The 12,193-nt window shown below is 41.1% G+C and overlaps 1 protein-coding gene across 5 annotated transcripts in view; it reads left to right on the plus strand.

Annotated features, from left to right (window-relative positions):
• The first annotated feature begins 1,308 nt into the window (after nucleotides 1–1,308).
• The window catches only part of LOC110114879 (protein FAM133), a 29,967-nt gene continuing 19,082 nt past the window's right edge, over nucleotides 1,309–12,193 (plus strand). For 2 of the 5 annotated variants that reach the window (XM_028700282.1, XM_028700284.1), the window contains exons 1-2: nucleotides 1,309–1,326; nucleotides 2,016–2,079. The gene's annotated coding sequence lies outside the window, so the exon portion shown is untranslated. Of the gene's footprint in view, nucleotides 1,327–1,370; nucleotides 1,627–2,015; nucleotides 2,080–12,193 lie in introns of those variants that run through there. The other 3 variants (XM_020847905.2, XM_020847906.2, XR_003702827.1) reach the window with 2 other exon arrangements.

The raw sequence follows: 12,193 nt of genomic DNA on the forward strand, positions 1-12,193 counted from the left end.
GGATAGAAATCCGACGTTTGTTGGTGGCAGAGGAGAACTCCGGCCTCACTTGGGCGGAGTTTTGGCGTCATGAGGGAACTCTGTCGTTAATTGAGAAGAATTTCCACATCCCGTGGAAGTTGGGAAGAATTCTGGCGTTCTCCCAAATATCCGGCAGAATCCCGGCGTGTTCGGGCGGCGGGAAGAAGAGTGAAGGTCTGACGTCGGGTAGAAGTCTGACGTCTGTTGGTGGCAGAGGAGAACTCCGGCTTCACTTGGACGGAGCTTCGACATCAGGAGGGAACTATGTTGCAAATTGGGAAGAATTTCAACATCACGTGGAAGTTGGGCAGAATTCCTGCGTTCTCCCGAATATCACGCAGAATCCCGATGTGTTCGGGCGGCAGGTCGAACTTCGGCGGTGGTCGAGGAAGAGGATTCTCCCTTTCCCCTTTTTTTTCTTCTTTCCTTCTTCTTCTCTCTCTTCACTTCAGTCCTTCTTGTGAAGAATGAGGGCTCTATTTATAGTTTTTCTGGAGTGTCATGGCTTGTAAATATGTGTGAGATCAGGGGCGAACAGGGAGTGGTTGAATGGACGGCTGATATTGAATCCTTTGATCATACACCGTTCGGAACCCTTCGATCGTGCACCGTTCGTTGGACATTTGAAGGCCTTAATGATGTCGTAATTCAGTTATCTTGGGCTCGTTGGATTTGTCTCGTCGAGCCGCTCGATTCGAGTATAAGCTCGTTAAAATCGGAGATCGTTTGGTAATTCAAATTGCGGTTTGAACCTTCCAAAAGCGCTTCGGGTCCTTGATTCGGACCCATTTGGGCTCGGATTGGGTTGAATTTGGTGTCGTTGGGTTTGTATTTCCGAGACACTCAGTTTGACTGTAAGTTTGCTGAAATCGGAGTTCAGGTACTTTCGAATTTAATTTTTGAAGTTTCCGATTTGGATTTTGCATTGAGATTCGTGCCCAATCAAAATAATTTCATGATAACATATCAATTATTAATTTTATCTCTTATTCTTATGACTTATTATACAATCCGATTTTCACAATATTAATTTAAATACTTAAATGATTGGTATATATCAACTTATCAAACTTGCTTTAATAAAGAATTTTCGCATAGGGCCAGGTCGAAGGGAAAGAAGGAAATAGACCTGTCAAAAACGGGTCACGGGTCGGGTTCGGGTCCAACCCGAAATTGACCCGACACTGTTCGACCCGACCCGACCCGACCCGTTTTTGCAAACGGGTCGGTTTTCCGAACCCGAACCCGACCCGCGGGGCAGCTGGCGAGGTCTGAAGAGGGCTTGAGTCAAATTAAAATTCGCAGGTTGACCCAGGCTCAATTCAATTTTTCAAATGGATCAAAATCCGACACGTTCCTCAAATCGGGTGAATTGACACCCATATGCGGATAGGATTGTTCCATCTAGATTTTTTTTTTTTTTTCTGACTTCTTGATTCTTCTCTTCCTTCAGCGTCTTTAACCTCCATTCTAGTGCCGCAATTTAGGTTTTATTCTTTTTTATTCCTCTTCAGTTTCTTGATTCTCGATGTCGCCAGACTTGAAGTGGAAGGGAGAGATCTCGCGTCTAAATGCACTTACGTCGTCAGCTGATCATTCGCCTAGGTTTTTATTTATTTATTTATTTTTCTGAATTAGTGTGATATCTAGGGTTCTTAGGTTTCGGCTTGCTGAGTTTTTCTTTGGTTGGCGTTTTCCAATTTCATCACGGTGCATGCTTTAGTCCGTTCCGATTATTCTATTTGTATATCAGATCATCGATGTTACTGGATATATTCCATGACATCTTCCATTTTTCCTGATATATAAGTATTTGCTTCTCTTCTCGGGAAGTTTTAATAAAAAATTTTATGTTTTTGTTGGTATCAGCAGTTTCCCTTTCTATTGTCTTTAGTCGTGCTCTTGATCGCTAACTATCCATGTCCTTGAGTTCCAGCTTTTGTGCATTTCTCATGGGATTTAACTTGATTTATGTTCTTGATTCTCTGGTCTAGATAATTAAGGTGAGGTGCGTTGTAATACTGCTTCAGAATCATCGGCTGAGACCTTGGTTTAGAGGTATGTTTTTGTACCCTATTTTTTCTGTTTTGGATTTATTAAGTTTTTCTTTTCCGACTGTATAAAATGACTTGAAAATATGCATGTTGACCATCCAAAGAAGCTTAGATGATCTTAATGTTTCTGATTTTAATTGAGAACTATCGATGTAATACTTTTGGTGTATGCTGTGATGCTGTGCTTGAGTCATCGTTAATGTTTATTGTTTCTTCTATGTGCTAGATCTTTATTCTTATGCTGCATTAGTGGGTGCTGGCATCTTAATTCACTTACCCAATATAATCATAAAAAGCATACATGGGAAGAGATAAATATTGTCTGATTTTAGGATAGGCATGTATTTTCTATATTCTTCATGATTTCTACTATTTAGTTCAATGCTTAAAATGGTGAATTGGGAGTCGAGGCATTTTTCCTGAGCGAGGGAAGGCATATGCCTTGTCATAAATTATAGATAATTCATAAAAATGATAAAAATGAAATAAACTATTAACATATTTACTTGATTCATCATCATAAATATATGAACCATAAATATCAATATTAAATACTATGATAACATGAAATTTTAAAACGAGATTCAAAGTAAACACTCCCATAAAACTCAAATATGCCACAAGGATCAGGATCCATGTTGATCTAATCCTCACTTTGATATTCTTCAGAAGAGTCATTATATGAAATTTTTCTATCATTTTTAGAGTCTATTTAATTGTCATCTTCAAAATCTTCTTCAATTATAATATTTTTTCCTTACTCTCTATATTAGTTAATATTGTATCTGATATATTCTAAAGTAGAATGATAAATTAATCTTTATTTCTAATTTGAGCCCACTAATGTTCTATAATAGAGTAAAAAAGTTAATGAATACATATATTAATGTAGAAAGCTTAAACATATACTTTTAAATTTAAAATTATAAACAAATATGTTAGACCGGTTCACTTGGAACCGGTCCAGAACCAGCTGGCCCAAGGGCCGCTTGTTTATAAGAGGCGGAATACTTCCGCCTCCTCTGCCTGTTCTGCTCAAAAGGAGCGGGCCCCACTAATTGAATGAAGGTGATATTCAAACGGAGTGGGGAGAAGAGGTTTTGGGAGGGAATTTGTATTAGGAAGGTTTGAGGGGATTGGGCATGTTTTGTTTGATTGCAATTAGGATTTTCTTGGAGGCTTGGGCTCTAGGACGAATTCTAGAGATTGGGAGAGTGCGATCCTCCTCTCGAATAGAGGATCTTTGTATCTTTGCAATTTTTCTTTCATCTACTAGTAAAGTACAAGTGCTTGGGCGAATTTTCTCCTTTTTCCTCTCAGGTTTTCTCTGTTTTGGTCCAGATTTTGCTGTTTTCCTGCTGTAAACAGCAGGAATTATTACGATTTACTTCAGACTTTGGTTAGGAACTACTTGAAATCAAGTTTTTCCTATCAAACTGGTATCATACCATCGTCTTGAGGCCATCGGCGGCTAAAATTCTGGAATTTCAGCAAGGAATCGTCTTCCACAAGTGGAATTCTCGACAACCGTGGGAGAAAAGATGGCCGGAAGGAAGGTAGAAGTTATGGAGGGAGAAATCGGCCAACTGAAGACCAATTTGGAAGAAAGAACCACTGAATTTCAAAATCAATTCGCATCCATCCATGAAAAGATGGATGGGAGGTTCACGGCCTTGGAGGAAATGATGAAGAAGATGTTGGAGGGCAAGCCAAACCCGACGACATCGGAAGCAAGGGAAGCCACCGGCGACAATGGGAGATATGGGAACCCGAACCCATTGAGGGGGAGGGACACTACGAAAGTGGAGATCCTTGACGGGAATGACCGAATGCCTCCGCTAGAACTACTCTCTAGGGAGGAGATGAGCATGGGCTATGAGAGAAGAGGTGTTGAAATTTTTGGGAGAAGGGATGAGTTCTACCGTCGAGGTGCTGAAGAGGAGAGGAGAAGGGAGGAGTATGAGGAAGGACATGTGTACGATCGGCGGAGGGAAGGTCATGACCACTGGGGAGCGGGGGGTTACGGAGGATTTAGGGGAAACGGTGGAGACCCGAGGGTGAGGAAATTGAAGATGCCCATCTTTGAGGGCGAGGACGCACATGGCTGGATCTACAAGATGGAGTGATACTATGCGGTCAATGGGTTGACTGAGGAGGAGAAATTGACAGCGGTAGGACTGTGTTTGGAAGGGAAAGCATTAGCTTGGTACCAGTGGCGGGACATGAGGCGGCCCATTCGAAGCTGGAGGGAGTTCAAGGACTGTCTGCTAGAGCATTTTTGAACTAGTAGGGGAGGAGACTTCTACGAGCAGTTCTTTGCCCTGACACAGGAGGGGACGGTCGCCGAGTACCGCGATAGGTTTGAGTACCTTGCGAGCAGGCTGGATCATCTTTCAGAGACCGTGTTGGAGGGGAACTTCATGAAGGTCCTTAAACCGGAGATCAGAGCAGCTGTCAGGGTGATGCGACCACGGGACTTGGGAGAAGCCATGGAGTTGGCATAGCTGGTGGAGGACCAGAAGCACCTGGAGAGGGGAGCTCGTAGCAGTAGCTTTGGGGGATCCTACAAGATGACGACTACATTCCTAGCCCCCAAACGATTTCCCAGGGAGTACACGAGAAGCACTAAGGGAGAGGACAGGAGGGGGAAGTGGCGAAAATTTCAAACGGCTGACAGAGAAAGAGATGCAGGAGAAAAGGACTAAGGGGTTGTGTTTTCGCTGCGATGAGAAGTACACACCAGGGAATCGGTGCAATGACCGAATTCTTCAGGTTCTCACCATTTGCGATGACGAGGAAACTGAGGGAGGTAAGCTAGAGACAGAGGAGGGGATGGAGGAGAAGCTACACTTGGATCTGACAGAGGTTTCCCTGAACTTAGTGGTGGGATTCACTACAAATCACACATTGAAAGTGAGGGGAGAGATAGAAGACAAGGAGGTGGTGGTGCTGATTGATAGTGGGGCGACTCACAACTTCATTTCCACACAGATCGTTGATCAGCTGGGAGTGAGATTGGTGGACACTGGCTGTTATGGGGTGATGATGGGCACAGGGAAGATGGAGAGGCAGGGGATTTGCAGAGGAGTGCGACTGACGATCCAGGGGATATAGGTGAAGGAAGATTTCCTTCCGCTGGAGCTGGGGAGTACAAATGTCATCTTGGGCATGAAATGACTGCAAACTTTGGAGGACACCAAGGTGAATTGGGGAGCACTCACGATGGAGCTGACGGTCGAGGGAAAGAAGGTGGTAATCAAGTCCAAATCTCTAGTTTCTCTTAAAACCATGATGAGGGACATTCAGTCGGCAGGCAGAGGGTATTTGGTGGAGCTGCATAGTTTGGAGGGAGTGAGATTGGAGGAAGGAGGGGACATCCCTCTCTCCATTCAGCCTTTGATTCAGCAGTTCCAAGAAGTTTTTCGGCTACCTCAGGGGTTACCACCGCACCGAGAGAGGGAGCATGCCATAGTTTTGAAGGAGGGGATATCACCCATCAGCGTACGGCCCTTTCGCTACCCTCAGTTCCAGAAGGATGAGATTGAATGGTTGATTAGAGAAATGTTAGAGGCAGGATTCATCAGACCCAGTATCAGCCCTTTCTCTAGTCCCGTTTTGTTGGTCAAGAAGAAGGATGACAGATGGCGGTTTTGTGTGGACTACAGAGCACTCAATAAGGAAGACTGTCCCGGACAAGTTTCCTATACCCGTCATCGACGAGCTCCTAGATGAATTGAGTGGGACTGTGATTTTTAGCAAGATAGACTTGAAATCAGGCTACCACCAGATTCGGATGAAGAGGGAGGATGTACACAAGACGGCTTTCAGAACGCATGAAGGCCATTATGAGTTTTTGGTGATGCCTTTTAGTCTCACCAACGCTCCAGCGACTTTCCTGGCCCTGATGAATAGGGTTTTCATACCTTATCTCAGACGGTTTGTGTTAGTGTTCTTTGACGATATCCTGATCTACAACATGACAGAGGAGGAGCACTGGGAGCACTTAATAAGGTTAGAGGTACTGCAGGAGCACCAGTTGAGGGCTAATTTAAAGAAATGTTGCTTTGCACAAACCAGTGTAGAGTACTTGGGTCATGTAGTTTCAAAACGAGGGGTGGCAGCTGATCAGTCCAAAATTGAAGCAATGCTAAGGTGGCTAGTACCGAAAAATCTGAAGGAGCTGAGGGGATTCTTAGAACTGACAGGTTGCTACAGAAGATTCGTAAAGGAGTATAGTTCCATAGCATGGCCGCTTACTGAGCAGTTGAAGAAGGACGGGTTCCTATGGGGGGAGGCAGCCACATCAGCGTTTGAGAGCTTGAAGAAGGCGATGACTACGGTGCCGGTCTTCGCGTTGCCAGATTTCACTCAGACTTTTATTGTGGAGACCGATGCATCCGGGTACAGTCTTGGTGTAGTGCTGATGCAGAGTCGGAGGCCTATTGCCTATTTCAGCCAGGTGTTGACTACTAGAGCCAGGATGAAATCAATTTATGAGAGGGAATTAATGGCCATCGTGTTGGCCATCTAGAAGTGGCGGCCCTACCTGCTTGGGAGATATTTCATTGTCAGGACAGATCAGCGAAGCTTGAAATACTTGTTGGAGCGGTGGATGGTAACAGAGGAGCATCAAAGGTGGCTGTCCAAGTTGTTAGTGTACGATTTTGAGATTCAGTACAGGCCATGGGTAGAGAATAAGGCGGCAGATGCCCTGTCCCGATGTATGGGGGAGCTGCAGACATTGGCTGTATCAGTCCCAATGATGGTAGATTGGGAGGCCATCAAGGAGGAGAGTGCTAGGGATGAGGAACTAGGTAGGATAAGGACTGACTTACTAAAGGGAGAGGGAAACCATCCAGGATACTATGTGGAAGGGGAGAGATTGTTGTATCAGGGGAGATTTGTGTTACCCAGAACATCAATTCACATTCCACAGTTGCTCCAGGAGTTCCATGGGACTACAGTGGGAGGTCATTCAGGAGTGTTAAAGACCTACAGGAGACTGGCAGCAGAACTATACTGGAGAGGGATGCACAAGGATGTGGAAGAGATGGTATCCAGATGCAAAGTCTGCTAAAGGAATAAGTACCTAGCTATGTCACCCGGGGGTTACTGCAGCCCTTGGCTTTACCAGGTCGAGTCTGGGAGGAGGTATTTATGGACTTCATTGATGGGTTGTCCCGTTCTGAGGGATTCATTGTAATATTGGTGGCAGTGGATAGATTGAGCAAATATGCTCATTTCATTCCTCTACGCCATCCATACACTGCAGTGACAGTAGCGTCAGCATTCATCAGGGAGATAGTCAGATTACACGGGGTACCAAAAGCGATAGTCTCCGACAGGGACAAAGTATTCCTAAGCCATTTCTGGAGAGAGTTGTTTAGATTGCAGGGGACAATGCTGAAAAGGAGTACCGCTTACCACCCACAGACGGATGATCAAACAGAAGTAGTCAACCGGAGTTTGGAGACTTATCTGAGATGCTTTGTGTCGGAGACACCCAAGCTTTGGACCAAGTGGCTGTCTTAGGCGGAGTACTGGTACAACACCTCTTTCACTCGGCTGCACAGATGACTCCATTTAAGGTGTTGTATGGAAGAGATCCCCTTCACTTGGTGCATTTTGGGAGTAGCAGTACTCCAGTTTCTTCAGTGGAGGAGTACTTGGAGGAGAGGGATCGCGTGCTAGAGGAGTTGAAAAGATATTTACTGAGAGCTCAGCAAATTATGAAGAAACAAGCAGATGGGCATAGGAAGGACATCCAGTTTGAAGTGGGAGAGAATGTGTTTTTGAAGCTCCGATCATATAGGCAGAAGATTGTTGCTAACAGGAGGAATGAAAAGCTGGCTCCAAGGTATTTTGGGCCTTATGAAGTACTGGAGAAGATTGGGGCAGTAGCATATCGACTGAAATTACCACCCTCGGCAACCATACATCCAGTTTTTCATATCTCGCAGTTGAGGAAGGCCATTGGTGACTACACAGCCAACCCCGAGCTGCCAGCGATACTTACGGAGGATGTAGAGGTGATTCTGGAACCCTCAGAGCTGGAGGGGGTCCGCCAGAACGAAGATGGAACTAAGGAAGTGCTGATCAAGTAGAAGAGTCTTCCGGAGCACGAGGCTACGTGGGAGCCATACGAGAGGATAAATCATAAGTTTCCTGATTTTCACCTTGAGGACAAGGTGATTCTTTGGGAGGGCGGTATTGTTAGACTGGTTCACTTGGAACCGGTCCAGAACCAGCCGGCCCAAGGGCCGCTGGTTTATAAGAGGCGGAAGTATTCCGCCTCCTCTGCCTGTTCCGCTCAAAAGGAGCGAGCCCCACTAATTGAATGAAGGGATTCAAACGGAGTGGGGAGAAGAGGTTTTGGGGGGAATTTGTATTAGGAAGGTTTAGGTATTAAATTGTATGAGGGAATTAGGGATTGGGCATGTTTTGTTTGATTGTAATTAGGGTTTTCTTGGAGGCTTGGGCTCTAGAACAAATTCTAGAGATTGGGAGAGTGTGATCCTCCTCTCAAATAGTTTGCAATTTTTTTTTCATCTACTAGTAAAGTACAAGTGCTTGGGCAAGTTTTTCTCCTTTTTCCTCTCAGGTTTTCTCTGTTTTGGTCCAGATTTTGCTGTTTCCTGCTGTAAACAGCAAGAATTATTACGATTTGCTTCAGACTTTGGTTAGGAACTACTTGAAATCAAGTATTTCCTATCAAAATACAAATTTATCAGGAGTGTCTTGTAGCATAATTGAGCTGCTTTAAATCCAAACATTATTTTTAAATGAAAATTCTCAAGTTGATAGTTTGCTTTAAGATGGTCAACTTTATGAATAAGTTTATTTATGCATGCATATAAATAAATTTTAACCTCTTTATCCACAAGAAAGTCTTTATCATAATGAAATTAGGGTTTCAAATAATATGTAGTAGCATAGAACGTTGGCGTAGCTGGCGATCCACTTTTCTTCTATATTTTTCAAATTTCTTTATAAGCATTTTCTTGTCCTCCTAAATCTCTTGCTATTTTCTCTTTCCTCGTGTTTAGTGTTTCGTAGATAAGTTCCATTGCATGGTATGTCTCATTATCAACCATCCTTAATACCTTCACTAAAGGCCTTATTGTCTTCGAAGCATAATTGATTTTACGCCAAAAAAAATCATCTTTCATAACAATCTTCTTCACTTGCTTTCGTTCTAATTTTTTGGCCCAAGAACTTTTATCCCATTATTCAAAAGCAAACATAGTCTCTAAAGACTATCGTCTATCGTAACTCTCAAAATCTCTACAAAGGTCAAATGTGTGGTAAATCTAGTAATTGTAAGCTTGATAATTTCTTTATAATTGAACTTCCTCATCAAACTAAACACCCAAGAATGGTTGTAAATAATCTTGCATTTTAGTTTTGCCTTCAACAAAGTAGATTTGTGTTGTGGCAACTATCCAAACCTTCCAAGAATTAAATCAAAGTAATGAGAAACATATAAAGTTCAATAGAGATTCTTCCTTTTCTCCATTAATAGTCTCCTTGCAGGCTTTTAGGCACTTGCATTATCTATAACAATTTTGACAACCAATCTTTTTCTTGCTTCCTGAACAACAACATCAGTGATTCTCCCAATTTTAAGATTCAAATTCATGCTTTGATGAATTGAGTGGTGTTTTGAAAGATCAAGGGAAATTGTAGATTTTGAATCTTTTTCGTTGTGCCTGAGCAAAACGGGCTATGAGGTGTAAGTTTAGGAAAGTTATTTAAACAATGATAATATCCACATTATTTTGTAATATATGTCTTTCGTGATAATGAGCAAATTCACGTACAACCTTTGAATTAACCTTGTTCGGAAGGTTAAGGAATTAAGATTCTTTCCTCCAATACAAAATAAATGAATGCTACACACATTTTTACCTTTTTTTTATGTTCCATTAGAAGCAATCAATCATAAGGATGAAGAATATACCTGGAAAATGTTTTTACATTTTGTGTTGAATGGCAATAAATGATTGCCAACTTAATTCACTTGGGCCTTTTTTGAGCCACTATTTTTTTAACATAATATTATAACTATATAACCAGATGATGAAATGAGTGTACATAAGATAATTACAATGAATTGCTAGATTAAAATGTTAAAAGCAAAATTACATTTTGTGATTTTTAACATATGCTATATATGAATTTTATATTTGTCTGCACGGTCAATTTTCTTGGGGGAATGGCTCTCTTGCACCCTTATAAATTATCACATACTTACCTATGAAATTGGTCCATTTGGCTTTCATCGTCATAATTTGTTGGCTCTTGTTCATATTTATATTCTCAAGTACTTTTCCAGTCTATGTTGGTCGATAATTCTTCTTAGAAACAACATTTTCAAGAATTTATTGCATTCCAGATTTGCTACTTACACTATTTCTTTGCGTTTCATTATTGAATTTTTTCTAAGCAGGTATCACCAAACTTCTTGTTAGCCTTTTAGGTAATTTCATCTTGGTAGAAATTTGTATACATTCAAACTGTTCTAATTAAGTCTTTGGTCCTTTTGAACCCATCAACCAATCTTGAATTAGTTCCACATTATCTTATTTCTCCTTCTGTAAAATATGTGTCAATTGACATCAATGTTACTTAAGATGATATGATTCTTATTTGACTTTAGCATATTCAAGTTTTTTGAATGTTTCCATTCTCATGCATTGATGGGAAATGGGAGTTTAAAATACAGATGAATATTGGATGCCAAGAAGATTATTACTTCATATTTGGATTTTTTTAAATTAAAGGCAATAACATATATAATTTTTAAAATTTTCTATTTATAAATCTGACACCTAGCCACTTATGATAATTCTACCCAAATCTTGAAGGGCTCAACAAAGCTGCGGATTTTGCAACAACAATAACAACAACAACAATAGCAGCATCAAGCCTTTATCCCACTACGTGGGGTTGGCTACATGAATCATTTTTCTCCATTGTGTCCTATTAAGAGTCAAAATCTAATTTAAATCTAATAAAGAAAGGCAATTTCTAATATTTTCTAACCAAATCTTTTTAGCTCTAGCTCTACCTCTACCTTTCTTAACATAGACCAAATCTAATACATCTACTCTCCTAATCGGGTCATCGGAAGGCCGACATTTTATGTGACCAAATCATCTAAGGCGGCTCTCTCTAAGCTTATCTGCTACAGGAGCTACTCCAATCTTTTCACGTATATGCTCGTTTCATATCCCGTCTCTAAGAGTAAATCCACTCATCCACCCGAGCATCTTCATATTTGCAACACTTAACTTAATATTATGTTTCTATTTTAATGGCTAGCAGTCTGCGTCATAAAGCATGGCAGGTTTCACCACCATCTTATAGAATATTTCCTTAAGTTTGAGTGGCACATTTCTATCGCACAATAAGTCCAATGCATTTGTCCACTTCAACCATCCAACTTGAATTCTATTAATAATATCCTCATCTATGTCACCATCACTCTAAACAATAGACCTAAGATATCTAAAATGCGTACTCTTATTACTGACTTGGTCGCTAAAAGTCACTAACCTCCCACTATATCTATTACAACTTAAATTATACGCCATGTGCTCGGTTTTAGATTTACTTAAAACGAAAACCTTTATATTCTAAGGTTGACCTCCATAATTCAAGTTTACCTTTAATTCCCTCTCTAGTCTTATCAACAAGAAGAATATCATCAACAAAAAATATATACTAGGCTACATCCTATTGTAGATGTCTGGTAAGAACATTCATGACTAAAGCAAAAAGATATGGGCTTAAGGCTGATCCTTGATGCAATATGGATTTTTCAATTTCCTTAAATTTTAAATGATTTGATTATAACAAGCATAAATACATAGGTTCGCTATTTTGTTTTTTTAATTTGGCTGTTATATATGTAAATAATGAAGATTTGGATGACATGCATATAATTTTCTTTTTTATTCTTTAGGTTAGGGATGGACTAGTTGGGCTTGGGTGACTAAAAATCTCTTTTTAAAAGAAAGAATAAGGTTTTTGGTTGAGAATGATTCAAGAGGCCTTTAAATCCTAATTCAACCCAATTGAGATGAATTTAGTAGGCAAATAAATTCAAGATTTAG

This window comes from Dendrobium catenatum, unplaced genomic scaffold (assembly GCF_001605985.2).
Source record: "Dendrobium catenatum unplaced genomic scaffold, ASM160598v2 fragScaff_scaffold_133, whole genome shotgun sequence".
NCBI lineage: Eukaryota > Viridiplantae > Streptophyta > Magnoliopsida > Asparagales > Orchidaceae > Dendrobium > Dendrobium catenatum.